Source organism: Aethalodelphis obliquidens, unplaced genomic scaffold (genome assembly GCF_003676395.1).
Source record: "Aethalodelphis obliquidens isolate GAN/ISIS:26980383/991018 unplaced genomic scaffold, ASM367639v1 scaffold28, whole genome shotgun sequence".
Lineage (NCBI taxonomy): Eukaryota > Metazoa > Chordata > Mammalia > Artiodactyla > Delphinidae > Aethalodelphis > Aethalodelphis obliquidens.
The window spans coordinates 22,396,950-22,415,462 of NW_020837972.1; the positions used below are offsets into that span (position 1 = coordinate 22,396,950).

Here is an 18,513-nt window from a genome sequence, read left to right on the forward strand (position 1 = left end):
CCGCGTTAGAGAAAGGGGGTTTGTCTTCTGCTTTGGCTCCTGCCCTGCCTGGTAACGAAATTCAGGAAAGACTCACTTCCCTCAACAGGAGTTAACAGCGATGCTCCTAACGTCACATTCATGGGATCTGGTACTCCTGGTGGAAGTAATGAAGCATTTCCGTGCCCACGATTCCCTTTTACAAGACACCCGGTGGGAAGAACACAGCTCTTACTGAGTTCATGTCTTCAAAACCAAGGAAGAAGGCATTTAAAGCCGTGTGTTTTCTATGCCTTATGACTCCCTGTCCCGTCTGTGGAAGTCAGACTCATTCCTAATGAGGATCGGTGTGGGAAAGAGCCATGGAAGCCAAAATATATTTTAGCCGAAGTATCTTCGTTTCTCAAACTGGAAAAAATTAGGAAGTCAGGAGCCCCCTCATCAAACACTGGAGCTCTCCTGATTCCTGATCGTCCTTAAGCCTCCAGACAAGCCTCTCTCCTGCGCATCTGACCCTGACGGATTCTGGAGACATGGGGACAGTGGCACTCAGGGTTATTAAGATCACCTTTCCGAAGCACGGTTTTCGTCATGTGCCAGTGGTCCCTGCCTGCCAGGCCTGGGGATTGAGGCCAGCCAGGTGCAGGGCATAAGGTCAGCCAGCCCTGCCTTCAAATGTCGTTTCAACCCCTTATAAACTGTGTGCTCGGAGGTGAGGTGTGTACCTCTTTGAGCCTCAGTTTCTTCACTTATCGAGTGAAGGAGAAGAATCCAACCTTCCCAAGGTCGTTGCAAGGACCAGATGAGATATGAGCTTCAAAGTGACCTGCACAGTAATGACCTTTGATGCAATTATGGGTCAGCGTTGATTTCGGTTTTCCCTTTTTTTTTTGTTTTCTGTTTGTTCCCTCTCCTTTCATCGCTCTGTTTCACCTTTCCTGCTTTCTTTCCAATGATCTGAATGCTTCGTAGTATATCCCATTTCAGGTATTTATTGGGTGACTATATATTTTTATATACCTTTTAGTGGTCGTTCCAGGGGTCTCAATATACGTGTTTAAATTAAAATAATCTATTCAGAATTAAACTGTGCCACTCCAAGTGGAATGTAGAAACACTACCACTGTCTCAGCATCTTTACTTTCTCTCTCTGTCACTGTCTTCCCATGGATTATTACATCCATACACACTGAAAACCCTCAGTGTTATAATTTTTCTTTGAACTGTCATACATATTTTAAAGGACCTAAGAGGAGAAAAATAGGCTATTACATCTCCCCAGCTACTTACCATTTCTGTTTCTCTCATCCACCCAGGACTTATTGAGCGCCAAGTATGTGACAAGTGCTAGCAACACCGTAAAGACAAAAACGGAAGTGGTCCTGGCTTGTGTGGAATTCACCTTCTAGTGGTAAGGATAAGGGTTAATCAAATAAGGCTATAAAACTGCAAACTTGTGACAAGTGTCATGAAAGAGAAGTGCTGAATGCTGAGAGTCTTCCATCACTAAAAGATGAGCCCTGGGGACGTCAGCTTCCCTGGGGAGGTGACAGACGAGTGGATTTTTGAGGATGCATAGGAGTTGGTTAGAAGAGGGAAGAGCAAAGCGTTCTATGTAGAGGAAGCAGTATGTGCAAAGGCCCTGTGGCAGAAGGGATCAAACCCAGGTCAAGGGTGAAGGAAGGCTGGTGTGACTGGCATGGGGGGAGAGATGCAGAATGTTGGAGGGGAAGCCAAGGGGGCCGACAGGGACCAGACCATCAGGGCCTTGAAGGAATGTCATCCTCATTCTCAGAGCGATGGGCAGCCAGGCAAGGATGCAAGGATGTGGATCAGGGTATAACATGAGGGGATCTGTGTTTGCAAAGACTGTGGTATGGAGAAAAGATCAGAGGGGAGCCAGAGCAGAGGAGAGGAAGAGGCAGGAAGTTAGGGAACATTTAATAGAACCTGAGCAAGCTGTGTGCTCTCAGGCAGCAGGAGTAGAAATTGAGGACAGTCAGGTTGGCTCAGGAGGTTTCTGGATGGCTTGCTTTAAATCTATAGGACTTTCCATGAACTGCACGGCCAGTACGAGGGACAGGGAATTGCACACCTCCGGCTGGAGCAGCTGGGCAGATGGTGAGACAGGGAAACAGAATCCGATTGGGCTTCTTATTTCAGGGCCTGTGGGTTTGTGCTGAAATGGAGTTTACCTCCTGGACACGTGCTTTCGTTCATGCAAAAATAATTAATAATTATTAAATTATTAATTATTTAATAATTGTGAAATTATTCTTTTAATAATTATTACATTAGTAAAAATAACAATCTAACTCTAACCCTAGCTGAACACTTAACTCTGTGCCAGATACTCGATGTCTGGGATAGAATAACGAGTAAGTCAAAGGTCATCTCTGTTCTTATGAAGTTTACATTCTGCTGGGGAAGGGTATGCAGAAACTAAACAAGGAAGCTGGCAAGCAATAAGAATTTCAGAGATTGATAGAGGAGAGAAAGCGAGGTGACGTGCAGGGGAGAGAGGCAGGTGTACCGATTCTACTCAAGCCGGTCAGGGAGGTGACATTTTAGCCGAGACCTACATGATGACAAGCAACGTTTTGAGGAAAGCTCTGGAGGCAAGAGCCAGCTTGGCGTGTGTCCACTGGCTGCAGGGTTGCGAGGGGCTGGGGGTGGTGAGAGGTGAGGCAGAGGGGCAGATCTGGGAACAGATGAGGTGATCGCCCTGCTGTGGGTTCAGTTCTGGACAGTTCTGGACAGCTGTGGGTCCAAATGGACGTGTTGAAGCCCTCACTTGACTACATGTCTTGGTCACTAGATACGGACGTGACTCACTTTTAAATTATTGCCTGAACGGTCTGCTTTTGGTGAACATCACGGTTGCATGGCTAATGCTACAATAAAGATCTGGGGCACACAGTGGGAGCTTTATGTCTCTGTACGCTCCCAGAAGGGAGACTGAGGGAGAAGAGTATGCTGAAGCTGAACATGGACAGTTCCAGAAGCCAGAAAGACTTCACCTTCGGCCGGCATCGTGTAAGCATGCCTGCTCCCCACTCCTCGCTGGCCCTGGGCACTGTCACTCCTAAGAGTTTCTTCATCTGATGAAGAGATCGGCATCTCGCTGTCGTTTTAATTTGCATTTTCCTGATGATCAGTGAAGTTGAACACTTCATATGCTGAGTAGCTCAGAATTTTGAAGCGCTGGGTGGGGATCCCAGCAGAGGACAAAGAACTGGGCTGCCTGTTGCACGGAGATAATCGTCAACTCCATGGTGGGGTCCAGTGGGGGGGGGGGTCCGAGCCTCAGAATGAGATCTCGTCCCATCCTTTTGCTGGATGCAAAGAAGGCACGTGTGTGTCCCACAGCACCAGCCGATGAACTGGCGGTGCCTCTTACCTAAATCTCTCCCCATGGAGACAGGAGCGGAGAATGAAGATCAATACATTTCCTGCTTCTCGCCTGTCTCTGAACATCCAGATAAAGCTATCATCTATTCACATCAAGGGTTTTGCTGGAGACGGAGCCCTAAACATTATTCTCATGTTCAGAGACGCCGGAGGGTTTTATTGGCATTTGAGTATCAGCACATAGAAAATGAACTCCAAAACCTTAATTAAACCTGACAATGACCGCAGGCAGGTTTGTGTTCCTAGGTATAAGGATGAATCTCCGTGCACAGATGCAAAGTAATGGGAGGGGAAGAGGGAAGGAGCTGGAGATAAGGGAAGATTGTCACCTCGAGAGTTACTTATTCATCCCAGATAATCAGTTGTTCATTAACACAAAATAAGCGTCAGATTATCGTCACTGAAATTGACTAATCTGTTGATTGTGAGAACAAAATCTGGTCCAGAATACTTTTTCCCTTGTCTTTGAATCATAAACTATAATGGATTAAGTTTAATTAATCAAAAATATTTTTACAGCCCTGGGTCAGATTTCTAGAATTTGCACTGCGTGCTGGTCAGATAACCGGAAAGGGGGCTGCAAAGGTTCCCTTGTAAACCTGCTGCCAGCACGGCCGGTCGACAAAGTGCTCAGGGGTCCTTGAAGTCAAGGAAAAGGATGGTCCTGATTAACTCATGGTTTTTTAAAATTAAGTGAAAGTCAGCCTTGAAATACCTCACTCCACGGTCTTACTGGAGATGTCCAAATACTTAAATGATTTGGGGCTTCCCAGTGGATCAGTAGGGACGGGACGGAATAACACACACTCTCTCTCTCCAGGAACTTTTTTCCGAAAAAGGTGACACTCACAGCTTCTGGGTGGATGTGAATTTGGGGGACGCTCTTCATCCCCACACAAAGCCGTCCAGTAGCTTCTCCGTGACTGCGGTTCCCACTGAGCTCCAGGAACTGCCCGCAGGCCCAGGGAAGGGGGGGACAGCTGCCCGCTCTGCTGGTCTCTCTCTGCCTTCCCACCCCTGTCGGTTCCCCCGGCCCACGCCTCTCGAAATGGTCTCTGTGTTGACCTCTCTTGTGTAAGTTAGACACTTGGAGTGTGGCATCGTTCCCTGCCAGGATGCTAATGCTGTCCTAAAATAGAGACACACGTCTCTGTTGCATCTGACAAATGCAGCCATCTTTCGGGTCCTGAGTAAGAAGACGCAGGGAAGAGAGGCAGGATGCGCTCCGATCAAACACAAAACCCGGAGCTTCGCACGTTCCTCTTCCATTTCCGTGGAGCTGGTAAGATGCTAAGGGTCTAGACGATCCGAAATATCCGGCAACAGGAAATTTACATGAAAACACCAGCTTTTTTTTTTTTTTTTTTTCAGAATCCTTGAGTCCAAGAAGCTTGGTTTACTCCGTTCATCACAAGGTCAGACACTTGTGCCAAGACCTAACCCAGGGGCTGCTGGGCTTGAAGGTGGGGAGCTCCGTGGGGGGACACCCTTGCCAGACAGTCACCCAGCCTGGGCCGAGCAGAGGCTGGAAATCACCAACTCTCCTGTGGTTTGTCCTCTTGGAGAATCTCAGTCTCTGCCAGAAAGAGGCTGCGCTTGATTTGTGGCTGCATTTTTACAGAAGCACTTGTAAGCCCCAAAGAAGTGACCCTTCTAGACAAGCTTCCTCGACCACAAGCCTTCACCTGCTCCATTACTCTCCACGATGGCAGAAGGTGTCTGCAGTAACAGGCCATGTCAGTATCATGCGGTCTCTCGCTCACACGTTCACTCATTCACTCATTCATTCATTTACTAATTTAATCAATCAATCAATATTTACCAAGTGCCTTCTAGATGTCAGATTTTGTCCTATGCACTGCAACAAAGTCTCTCTCAAAGAGGCTACATTTTGGTAGGAGAAAACAAACAATATACAGATAATTAAAACCAGCAAGATAAGTTTTCTTGGAAGAAAATGAATTGGAGGATGTGATAGCAACTTCTTATCACAGATAAGGTGGCCAAGAAAGTCATTGCCAAGTAAGTGACATGAAACCAAGACCTAATTAATTGACCCAGAGTCAGAAACACAAAGTGCTGAGGGAAACAGCCTTCCAGGTGGAAGAAGCAGTAAGTGCAAAGGCCCTGGGGTGGACGTGAGTGCAGTAAGTTCCAGAAGGACAGGGATGGCCACTGTAGCCGGCTCCAGGCTGTAAGGGGTCATGGTAGGATGAGGGCTGAAGGATTACGTGGGGGCCACAGAGCACAGGGTCCTGCGGGAAAGAGTCTAGATGTTCATCTCTGTGCAGTAAGAAGCAATTGGTGGGGCGGTAAGCAGTGGGAACATGACGCAATTTCTGTTTTATCAACGTGGCTGTGGCTCGACACCAGGGGATAGCCCATCTTAGGAAGGGCATATATGCCTGAAGGCTTTGCAAAGCGGAGGGCTCACCTCTTGGCTATTGTAAGCAAGGCAGACTTGAGACTATCCTACCTCCCTCTCTCATTCGTTCAGCCCACAAACATTTATTGTACGGTTTTTCTACGCCAGGCTGGGCACTGAGGATACAACGATAAGCAAAAAAGACATGGAATTTGCCCATATTGTGCTTCTCCTGGAGGGTAACCAGGACAAAAGCAAGCCAGACAGCAGACACAGCAAGTGCAAAGGCCCTGCGGTGGCTGGAGCACCCCAAGAAAAGACCGGAAAGGAGGTAGTGTGTCTGAGAGTGAGGAGGGGGCTTGGCCTTCCACACCTCAAGTTATTTGTCTCCCTGGCCTCCTCTTTTAACCTTCTATCCCCCTTTTCATTCTATTTCTGCAACTCTGGCCTCTGCTCTGTTCCTCAGACATGGCAGGCCCTCTGTCTCAACCCTTTGTATCTGCTCTTCCCTCTGCAGGAACATCCTTTCCCCAGACTTCTCACAACTGTCTTCTTCCCTTCACCCAGGTCTCCGTCCACATGTCACATAATCAGTGAGACCTTCCCAACCACTGAATATAAAGTAGCACTTTCATCTTCATCACCCTCTAACCCCTTGTGTTTGTCACCCCTGATACGTACATCAATCTGTCTATCAACTCTCTGCCAGAAGCAAGGACAGCACCTAGGAAGTGTTTGCCACATATTAGGTGCTCAATAAATACCTGTTGCATGAATGTGTCTTTTTTTTTTTTTTAATATTTATGTGGTTGCGCTGGGTCTTAGTTGTGGCATGGGGGCTCCTTAGTTGTGGAACGTAAACTCTTAGTTTCAGCATGCATGTTGGGATCCAGTTCCCTGACCAGGGATCAAACCTGGGCCCCCTGCATTGGGAGCACAGAGGCTTAACCACTGGACCATCAGGGAAGTCCTGAGTACATCTTTATGTGTGGGTTTTCATCAGGGCTATTACACTGCAAGGTCTGCAGGAAACCAGTGTCTGAGGCATCTGGGACCCATTTCCTCTGAATATCACCATATCTGGTCCTACTTTTCTGGCTGTTCAAGTGCAAAGTTATTTGGCGGCCCCCCTGATAGAGCAAAAAAGGACGCTGAAAAAAAAATTAACATATCGATGTGCTGCTGCACTCCTGCTTTACATAAGCCATTACAGACCTTAAGGCGCACGTTGTCTTTTGCTAAATTGAATTATCAGTATGAAGACACGTGGCCCATCAGTGATATTTGGAAACAAAAAAGCCAACATATGGACGCGATCAATGGAGTAATTATCAGCTCAGACAGACGCGTAACGCATGTTGGCCCAACTCCAGAGCTGTGTGACACCACATCAACATAAAATGCACGCTCTTCCTTTACCGAATGGCATGTCCTCTCTGCCCCCATCACTCTGAGAATCTGGAAGAAGATGGTGTCAGGCACAAGGCAGCACAATTTAGTTGACTGTGACCACCAGATGTTCAAAGGACAGGACGCCGTGGTCGCCTTCAGAGCTTCACACTTTAACCCCAATGAATTGTTCCTGCCTTTCACGTCACCTGATAACTGAATGAAGCCGCTCCCTGAGGATTAGCAGGGTGGTCCCCAGCGTGAGGACGGAGGTTCTCCCGCACCAAGGATCCCCTGCTCACGGTGCACTCCATCTCCAACACAAGGGGGTTCCCTGACCCCCAGTCCAAGCCCCTAATGATCTGCGTCACAGCCAACGGCTCCGTCCCTCACCCAAACACACCTCCGAGCCCTTGGCATCATCCTGGGCCCTTCCCTATCACACCCCACGGCCAAGCTGTCAGCAAATCCTGTTGATTTCACCTTGAAAATATACACAAACTTGACCGCTTCTCTGTCCCCTCTGCTCCTGCCTTGGGGGAGGCACCCACATCCCGTGTCTGGAGAATCCCTCCTAACCCACCCCCTGGCTCCCACCTCTGCTCCCCGGCTTCTTCTCTCGGTGCGGCCACTGCAGTGACCCTCGACAGATGAAAAGCGGATGCGGTCCATCAGCTCTCCAGCACCCCGCCCCGGGAGCAACGATCCCCTCGCCGCGTGTATCCACTGGCTTGGTAAGGGGACGTCACACCTGTTCCTGCATCTCGTGAAACCAGGCCGGCCTGAAAGTTGCTTTGGCCGATGGGAGAGAGGGAGGGAGGGACTTGCACCCTTCCGGCCTGGTCCTCCCGCGCCCTCCCGCGCACCCCTCTCCTTCGTGGCCCGTTATGCCGCTCTTAGAAGCCTTAGTTAGCCTGCTGGGGGCTGGGACAGCAGGGAACCAAGCCAGTCACCCTGACCCAGACCGTCCGGCGTCAACAATAGCCGGCCAGGTCCAGCCAAGACGACAGCACCGGGCAGCCAAGCCACGGCCTCGGGGACCATACGAACCGTTCTTGTTTGCAGCCACGGGCTTTGGGCTGGTTTCTTACGCAGCAGTTTTGTGACAAAGGTGTCTGACGACACTTAGAGCAAATTCCAAAACCCCTGGATTTCTACTTGGGCTCATAAGACTGCCAGACCTCACCCCAATCTCAGCTTCATCTGCACCCCCCCGCCCCTCGGTCCCTGTCCACCAGCCACCTGGCTGATACGCGGACACGTCGAAAACCTGCCCATCTCAGCTCCTTGCACTTTCCACCTGCCCGGTGTTCCTCCCCTGAACGTGGACAAGCCCCCTGCACCCCCTTCACTGAGAGGCACTCACTCTGCTCAGTTGATGTGTCTGGGAGAAGCCCCCTCCCAACCATTCTTTATTTTATTAAAGTGTACTTGATTTATAGGTTGTGTTCATTTCTGCTGTACAGCACAGTGACTCAGTTATACATAGACAGACCTTCTTTTTCTTATTATTTCCCATTATGGTTTATCGTAAGATATTAAATATCGTTTCCTGTGCTGTAGAGTAGGACCTTGTTGTTTCCAGCTACTTTTAATTAATTAATTAATTTATTATTATTATTTTTTTTTTTGCGGTACGCGGGCCTCTCACCCTTGCGGCCTCTCCCGTTGCGGAGCAGCGGCTCCGGACGCGCAGGCTCAGCGGCCATGGCTCATGGGCCCAGCCGCTCCGCGGCATGTGGGATCCTCCCGGACCGGGGCACGAACCCGCGTCCCCTGCATCGGCAGGCGGACTCTCCACCACTGCGCCACCAGGGGAGCCCTCCATCTACTTTTTAAAAGGGTCACTACTTCACTTCCTACTGCCTCGCCCTAATGTATTGTCCTTCAAAGCGCTTACCACTGCCTGACACCATGTTACAAATGCGTGTCTTTTTCTGCACGGATTCTCCTCATTGACTCTGTTTTGCTAATTACAACGCTCCTGCTGCCGGGAACCGGGCCTGGTACACAGGCAGTGCTCAGTCAACATGTATGAGTGAGTGAGTGAGTGAGTGAATGAATGAATGGTCATGTAATAAACACTGTGGGCCAGGGACACCACTGTTTGTCCTGACTACGCAGACCCCTGTTGAGATGCACGGGTACATCCCTTTCTCTTGGGTAAGGCCGCTGGGTGTGGGGTGATTCCCAACCAGATAAGGTGGACAGGCGAAGGGGAGCCTTCTTATCCCATCTTTGCTCAAACTCTGATGTTCTCCATCTCTTGCTATTTTTAATTCCGAAGAACAGGAATGGGTCCAGGAACATTACTTTTCCTATTCTTCAATTCCCACCACGAAGAACTCTTCCTGGGTTCTTCCTAGGTGTGGGAAATCTGGCTTTAATGATTCCTCCCAATTTTCCTTGCTAATAGCTCAGGAAAACGGCCTTTAGGTCTGCTTGCCCAAAGAAACCCCCAAGAAAGACACATGGGAAAATGGCTCCTCAGTAGCTATGAAGATGCTGTTGAAGACATCTTCTACTGCATTGTTCTGCGTCCCCCTCTGAGATATCATTCCAAGTAAGAAAATCACGTTTAGTCCTCCATGCTTCGTTTTCCTGGGGAAACAGTAGGTTCCCCTCTCTTAGGGAGTGAGAATTACGTAATTGCCTATATTTCCTTTTATATCCAGGCTGCATGGAAACACAGGCCAAATTAGAATCTTAGAGTAACTGTGTCTAACCTCCAGGCTGGCATACTTGAATGCTCCTTTCTCTTTATCTGAATGTTTCACTTCCATTCAGAGCATCTGAGCATGTTCCATTACATGTGACAGTTTCGGTGATTTGACGACATTCTTGGAAAGAAGCATGATAAAAACATATACATAGAGAATGAGCTCATCAATTATTATTTTTAAAAGTATAAAAATCAGGATGAATTCACATCAGGTTAACTATTTTTGGTTTGGTTCGTGCAGGGGGTATTATTCTCATTGGATTGTCTTAGAAAACAGCCCCAAAACCTGTCTTCTCTGTTTTAGGAATAGTTTTTGTATTTTGAAGGAAAACAGACATTCCATTCACAATCTGGTAAAAACCAGTGACAGTGTGATTCTGCGGGCCACTCACCAGTCCCTACCCCAAACTAGCAGCTCAGCATTTTTGCTTCTCCCAGATGAGGGTGGGGGGTCAGCCAGCCCATCCAGGCTCAGCGGCAGACAGGTTGAGATTGGAATCACTCACCACCCAACCTCCCCCTCACGTGGCCCCCGAGCCTGGGGAAGTTCTCTTTGGTTCTCAGCAAATCATGCTGATCGACACTGGTTTGGGGATCAAATTCCATTCAAATCAATGACAACTAGAGACCATACATCACACTCCGGGAGTTCTGGGGATGTCCAGGCAACTTCTGGAAATGCAAGGTCATCATTTTGCCCAAGTTTACAGCAACGCCAGGATTTTCTAAGCCAAGTCAGCTGCATCTCCGCCCAGCATGGCAATCACCTCCTCCCTTCCCCATCGCCCACTGATGGGCTTTGCCGCTCAAGAAAAAAAGAAAGAGGCTTCCCTGGTGGCGCAGTGGTTGAGAGTCCGCCTGCCGATGCAGGGGACGCGGGTTCATGCCCCGGTTGGGGAAGATCCCACATGCCGCGGAGCGGCTGGGCTTGTGAGCCATGGCCGCTGAGCCTGCGCGTCCGGAGCCTGTGCTCCACAACGGGAGAGGTCACAACAGCGAGAGGCCCACGTATCGCAAAAAAAAAAAAGAAAAAAAGAAAGGCTAAGGTGGAGTGGGGAGGGATGGATTGGGAGTTTGGGGTTAGCAGATGCAAACGATTACACTTAGAATGGATAAACAACAAGGTCCTACTGTAGGGCACAGGGAGCTATATTCGATATCCTGTGAAAAACCATCATGGAAAAGAATGTGAAAAAGAATAGATACCTGTATCACTGAATCACTTTGCTGTACAGCAGAAATTAACACAGCATTGTAAATCAACTCTACCTCAATGAAATAAATTTAAAATAGAATTAAAAAATAAAATACAACCACCAAATTGCAAAACAGAAAGAAGGTTGACCTTGAATAGCCCTCTTATTATCATGACCAAAGTATCAGAAGGAGAACATGGAAATCGCTGTGCTTTCAATCGGTCCAAACTGAGGCGATGCTGATACAACATGCAGCTACCGCGCTTGGGGGGTTCTCTGAAAGCAGCAAAGTTCGGCAGGTTCTGTCCCGGAGCCCAGGGAGTTCAGCCACTGTAGTGGAATCATCACCTCCCCGACCTCTCCCTCCTTGCTCTCAGCCCCACAGGCTCTCAGTGCTGGGTGTGGGAAAGGGCAGATCACACAGGGTTTTGCAAATTTTCAGGGCAGGCGCTTTCCTTCGCCCGCCATGGAATCAACCCCTTGCAAAGGACACGCCTCTCCTCACCTCCGGGTCTTCTTTCTCTCCCTTTTTGCACAGAGCGAAACTCTTTTGAGAAAGAGCTCCGTTTGCTCCCAACAAGGCCCCTGCCCCAGGCCAGCCTGGCTCCATCGTCAGTCGCTCACTGAAATGGTACTGAGAAGAACTTTATGGAGAAGGTGCTCAGGGCCTGGCTTTGCTCCGGGATCGGAGCCAGGAAAGGGGCGGGGCAATGGGGGCGGATGGAGTCAGGGCGGGAGGGGAGGACAGGCCTCCCGAGAGGGGAGGGCAGCTGCAGGCTGCAGGGCTGTGGCCAGGGAGGCGCCAGGCTTTGGGTGAGTGAGCTGGGCTGGCGGGTCCTGCGGAGGGTTTGCGGATGCTGCTGGGACCTGACTTCGGTTTGGACGGTACTGCTCTGGCCAGCCCGTGAAGAACAGACTAGAACAGCACCGTGTGGGGCGGTGACCAAGAGAAGGCGAGGGCCAGAACCCCGGCCCTGTGACGCTGCCACTTGTCCCTTTGGGCCCCTCACGGCCTCCAACCTCTCCCCCCCTTGCTGCTTTCCTGGTGACGAACATGACCGTGTCCCCTGATGGCTGCTCACAGGCTGCCCATCAGCTACCCAATTCCACCCTTAGAAAGGGGGCCAGAGGAACACGCCCATCCAGAGCCCACACGCTCCCCTCTGGACCACAGTCCAGCTCCCCGGACCCTGGAATGCCCCCACCTCAAAGCCCCCAAGCTCCCCCGCCAGCTCCTGCACAGGCCCCCTCCCTAGCCTGCCCCCCAGAAGGGCAGGTGACACCCCTGGGGTGTACCCCCTGGACAGGGTGGGCAGCCGAGGAGAGGGCTGTTTGCAGGGCGCCACGGGCAGAACCTGGACGTGAACTCGGGGTGTCTCCACGCGTGCAAGGCCCTGGTGATGAGGCTCAAACCCCAGGTCAGAAGGAAGGACGGCAGGCGCCACGAGGCCAGTGAGAATGCACAGCCCTTCACCCACTCCAGGTAGCAGGAGAGACTGGCCTGAAGCCCGGCAGGCAGGAGACAAAGACGGGAATTTCACGCCCCGAAATTATAAACAGGGCCTCCTCTACCCACAGGTAGCATCAGTGCTATTGGTCGCCTCCTTCAAATACTCTAGAAGTGGGGCAGGCTGAATAATGTTCCCCAAAGATGTCCACCTCCCAGTCCCTGGGGCCTGTGACTACGTCACCTTACACGACAAAGGGACCCTGCAGATGTGATGAAGTTCAGGACGCTGAGATGTGGAAATCATCCAGGTGGACACCGTGTAATCACAGGGTCCTTGTAAGAGGGAGGCAGGAGGTCGGAGAGGAGAGAAGATGCTCGTTGCTGGCTCTGCAATTAGCAACTTCTAATAACAGGGAGGGGCTGGGAGCCACCAGAAGGTGGGGAAGGCAGGGAAGGTCTCCCCAAACCCTTCCGAAAGGCAGGCAGCTCTGCTGACACCGTGATTTTAGCCCCGTGTGACTCATCTCGGATCTGACCTCCTGAACTGTGAGAGAATACATTTGTTATTTTCACGTGGGGACAATTTGTTACGGCAACAGTAACAAACTAATTCACAGAGCTTCTCACCCTCGGTGCCAATGCCATTTTGGGCCACTTATTTCTTTGCCGTGGAGGCGGTCCTGTGCATCGTAGGAGACTTAACAACATCCCCGGCCTCTGCACACGTGATGCTAATAGCCCGCTCCCCGGTCCCAGCCAGCAAAAATGTCTCCAGATTGTCAAATATCTCCTGGGGGCATAGTCACGTACACTGTCCTTCATGCTGACTTTACTCCAACAGACCCTCAGCAAAGCCCCCGGGTGCACCTGGATTCCCAGTCCATCCGCCACTGAATTCACCAAACCCTGACTTTCACCAAACCCAGGCTTTACAGGTAGAGAGCTGAATGAAACACGGTCGTTGCCTCAGAGAACCTGCAGTCAGCGGTCGAGGTAGCTGCTGAAATGAATAATTACATGGTGGAATCTCATCCTTTATGGCTGTTCTAAACTCAGAGCAAATGGTAAACAGCAGCATGGTCAGGGTTAGCCTTGGCCTTTCCTCCAGAGAGTGTCAGGTGGACACACGGGGGCATCTTACATGCCACCAGCACTGGGTACAGATCTGCCACCTCCTGAGAGCCACACGAGGGGCGTGGTTCCCCTTCAGGGCCAGCAGTGAGAGAACAGGGCATCTTCCCTCTTAAATTGAGATGTAATTCACATCCCATAACATTCACCCTTTGAAAGTGTATATTTCAGAGGTGCTGGTACATTCACAAGGTTGTGTAGTCATCACACTAATTCCAGAACATTTTCATCACCCCCAGAAGAAACCCCGTATCCACTTCCCCCCTCACCAAATAGTCCCAGCCAACCACTGATCTGCGTCCCCTCAGAGTTCTAGAAGTTTCCCCCAAATAAGCTATAGATGCAGTTAAAATCACTTCCTGATGCAAGACGGTGGGTGGGTGCAGCATAGCTCTGTTCCATGCGTGTGAGATACAAAGGCTTAATCTAGGTACTAGATTGTAGGATTGCAGGTGATGATTATTTTATTCTTTTATGTTTAAATATTTTTTCCCACTATGAGAATCCAATAAAATTTTAACACTCAAAGAAAAAAAAAAAGGCCAAAGAATTCATTCAGCTTAACTCAGTAACGTCAGTAACAAATCAACCCACCCATTAAATATTGAAGGAGATCCCAGCTCACCAAGAATGCATGAAGCCATCCAATTACCTGCACCCTGATAAAGCAATTTTCTGACTTAGCTATTCCCTTTATGACAAAGGTCATTAACCATCTGAAGAACAGCTTGAAATTCATGAAGTTTGAAAAACCAAAGGTAGACACCTCTGGTCTTCAACATAAGCCCAATTTCCATTCCGGAGCGCTGCCTACCATCTCTTGTTCTGCAGTGTTTAACATTCCTAAGAAATGGAAACGCATAATCGGTTTTACAGGATCGCTTCCAGAAACATTCAAATTTTCTTATTTATTGCTTCGTATGCCACAGGGAGGGTAAAAGCGGCGCCAAGAGCCCTGAATTCTGATGATTTTGAAACTCAGAAGGAGTTTCAACCACTTTCTGCTTTGGAAGTCCGCAGCCCCTCCTTCTTCACGCTCACGCTCAGGAAAGCGGAAGTGAAGCCCATCCTACCTTTAGGACCTGTTCTAGGTTCTCCAGCTTGGCTTGGAGTTGGTGTTTCTCCTTCACGGCCAAATCGCGTTCTCTGGTCACTATGGTGAGCGTGTGTTTAAGTCGAGCATACTCTGCTTTCACCTACAAGTAGCAAGGATGGAGAAAAGGGGCTGTTTACAACATGCATAGGAGCTGCGGTGGGTACTTGTCCCCAGCTGTCATCTGTCACCTCCCCTTTTTGGAGACTCTTCCCCTCTGTCATCCTCAGTCATGGACTTCATGGGGGGTCCACTCCTGCTGGGGTGAATACGTGTGACCAAAGGCTGGCCAGTCAGCACACAGCCTCCCTCTTCATCCCGCCCATCCTCGCCACGGCCACAGTGATTGGCTCGGGACTGGGAATGTGACCCAGGTCTGGCCAATCAGTGTAATCCCATGCCCTGGATATGGTGATTGGTTGGGGCAGGGCACAGGACCCAGGCGCATCCGCAGAGAATGAGATATTGGCCTTGTGTAGGAATCCGGGAAGAGACTCTCTCTTTTGCCCTCTGGACTTGGAAAGTTGAGGACAAAGGCTGGAGCTACTGTGCCATCATGAGGGAAGAACTCAGCTGAGAATAGAGCCAAGAGAGGCCAAGGGAGAAGTAGGGTCCTGATGACATCACTTGAGCACCTAGATCAAGCTGTGCCTGAAGCTAATGTTTTCCTTTCCTGTTACTTGGGCCAATAGATTCCCTTGGTTTGCTTGTACCAATTTGAATTGTCTTCTGTCCCTCTGAACTGAAAGTCCTAACAGACAAAATGTTACCCAAATTGTCGAGCCATACTAATTTCTGTTGTCTAAAATTTTCACCCCTGTCTTAAAAGTGGACAAAAGGGGCAGCAAGGCTCCACATCGATTAGAATGGTGGGTGTTCCAATAACCTCAGAAATCACATCCACCCTAAGCCCACAACCCCCAGGACCACGTTTAGAACTCATCTGGGAGGCTCCACCGATTCTCCATCTCTCCTCTAGCTTCTCTGAAACAGATTAAGGGCAGCCATTGACGGGAGAAGTTATCTGATTTATTTTCCTTTATTTTAATTGTGCAGCGTATTTTAACCCAGCCACAGGATTTTAATTTCTTTCCCTCCTCCCCAAACATTACAACATGAATTATGTTTTCAATAACAGACTGTCACAAAGTCACTTTTTTTTTTTTTTTTTTAGCTGCAGAAGTCCTGCTTCAAACGCTTTAGGTACAGAGTGTTCGTTTAACCTTACAATTTCTGTGGCATAGAAAGAAAGGAAGGCGCCCACTTGGCATTCCTAAATGGAACAGGGTTACGTGGAAGCTGTTATTAAGAGGTCGTAGAGGGATCTGATTCCCAGAGGCATTTTCACGGCATTTTGCTACAGCATGATGCATCAGGCAATGAACGTGGGGAAAAATTCACACGCTCCCTTGTGAAAATGTCATGAACTATAGGAATTAAGCAGTACCCGCACTTGAACCTCAACACTGGGTTTGCTGGAAAGCCATCACTTCTCATGTTCTGGCTAATCAAGGAAACTAGACTTGGGACTAGTGTTCGACTACCCCAGGTCCAGTCTCACACAGTAGCCAGCACTAGCTCTCCGGAATAAAAAGCAGGTCTTGCTGCTTCCTGACTGAAACCTCCCGGGCTGCCATGGAGATCAGAATAAAATCCAGACTCCTGGTGTGGCCCCGAAGTCCTGTAGCATGTGCCCACCCACCTCTCTGAGCTGACCCGCAACCATTCACCATGCTCAGCCACCCTGGCCTCTTTCTGTCCCTTGAACAAGCCAAGCTTATTCCCGCCCCAGGGCCTTTGCACGTGCTCTTCCCATTGTGGCACATCCCTACCCAGCTCCCACTCCACCCCCCCGTCTCTGCCAGTCTGGCTCCTTCTCATCAATTATGTCACTCCTCAGACAAGCCCTCGGGTACCAAAATCCTCCCCACCTGTCTGCCTCCTTTCCCCTCACTGCTTTGCCCTGCTTTATTTTCCACGGGCGTTTATCACTATGTGAAATTATCCTGTGAGCTGTTTACGTTTTTCTTGGGGTTTCTCCTCATTAGAATGTAAGCTCCGATGGGAAAGGAGTTTTCTTTTGTGATCCAATTCCCTGTGGTCAGAGAGGAGAAGCAGAGTGAACAGCCAAAGTCCACCTAAGTCAGGTGTTCCCAAGAAACTCAGATTCACGCGTTGTAGGGAATCCCCCGACTTGGGTTTCAGGCTCCGTTTGCTGACCTCATTTATTTCCGTACATTTAGTTTTTATCCAGTCCCTTATAAGAGCACCGGGCAGTCAGGAATCACCCTCCCGAGGGCACCGACCAGGCCTTTGGCCAAGAATAGCCAATCCCCAACCTGCAGACAGACCACAGCCCAGATGTGAATCTGGTAACTGACTGGCAGGCACCAGACCTGCTCTCCCACAGGGATGTTGCCAGCAGTGGTTAGGACAGACGTTAGAGGGTCAGGTCCACCCATAAATCCCGCTTACCCCACATGGAGCTAAAATGCTGTGCTTTTGTTGTGGGAAAGACTGTGTTTGTTGTATATAGTAACTTAACAGAAAGCAATACTGTTGGGGGAAAGAAACAAGCTTTATTTGTCTTGAAGACAACGCTTTAAAGGACAGCAGCTGTGGACGAGGAAGAATCTACCAGAGGACTTCCGGGCAGCTAAAAGGCTCCGCAAGTCATTGGCATTTGCACTTTAATACATCTAATACACGTCATCTCATGCCAAGATTGTGGTTTTGCATTTCTTTGACTTAAAATTTTCCATTGTGTCCCCTTTATGTTTATCGGAATGATTAAGGTCACTTCCCCGGTTTGCAACAATGGAAAGAAAGTCTGCTGGTAAGGAGACGAAAGGATAGATTTGGGGAGAGACTGAGGCAGGCTGAATAAAGACCCCACAAGGACGTGCACATCCTAACCCTGGAGCCTGTGAACGTTACCTTACATGGCAAAAATGACTTGGAAGGGGTGATTAAGATAAGGATCTTGAGATGGGGAGACTGTCCTGGATTATCCTGGTGGGTCCAGTGTAGCAATGGCAAGGGTCCTGATGAGAGGAAGGCGGAGAATAGGGTCGGAAAAGAGAGATTTTAAAGATGCTGTACTGCCGGGTTTGGACAGGGAGGAAGGGGCCATGAGTCCAGGAATGCGGGTGCCTCTAGGAGCTGGAAAAGGTGAGAAGGCAATTCTCTCCTGGAGCCTCCAGAAGGAATGAGCCCTGCCGACACCTTGATTCTAGGACTTCTGACACCGACCAGTCTGGTTCCAGTGACTCCACAATTAAGAAAGGAAAGGAAAAAGAAAGTGTTGGAAACATGAGGTTAAATTGGTCTTGGAAATCTCAAAGACTGATCTCTCACATGAAAAAATTACCTGTTTGTGAACATCTCTGCTCTTTCCCAAGAAATGAAAATTCTCCACTGTCACTGGTCACGTCATCCTCCAGCTCAGCTCCCTTAACTCACCCACACCCACCTAAATGGCCCTTAGTAACGCTCCCCATTGCTTTTCGAGGTGTGTCATCTCTTTCCGGCAGGGACCCAGACTGAGATGCCGTGTGACCCCATTCTCCGTGACAGGCCAGCGGGAATCTCTGGGGGGCAATGACCCCACGTGAACACGATGCTTTATAAGAAAGGCTGGGCTGCTCCAGCTGCAGCGAGGATGGGACCCTCAGCAATGCTGCGGTGACCACAAGAGCCGCGGTCCCCGCGGGATGGCGCTGCAGGGGCGCAGGAGCCTGTGTCCCCGTGCGTCTCCAGCAGGTGCCTCTGCCCTGG

General features: G+C 49.7%; 1 protein-coding gene across 1 annotated transcript in view; it reads right to left on the bottom strand.

Annotated features, from left to right (window-relative positions):
- The window catches only part of RIMBP2 (RIMS binding protein 2), a 246,373-nt gene that overhangs the window by 87,824 nt on the left and 140,036 nt on the right, over positions 1-18,513 (bottom strand). The window contains exon 3 of the mRNA XM_027125143.1: positions 14,717-14,839. The gene's annotated coding sequence lies outside the window, so the exon portion shown is untranslated. The remainder of the gene's footprint in view (positions 1-14,716; positions 14,840-18,513) is intronic.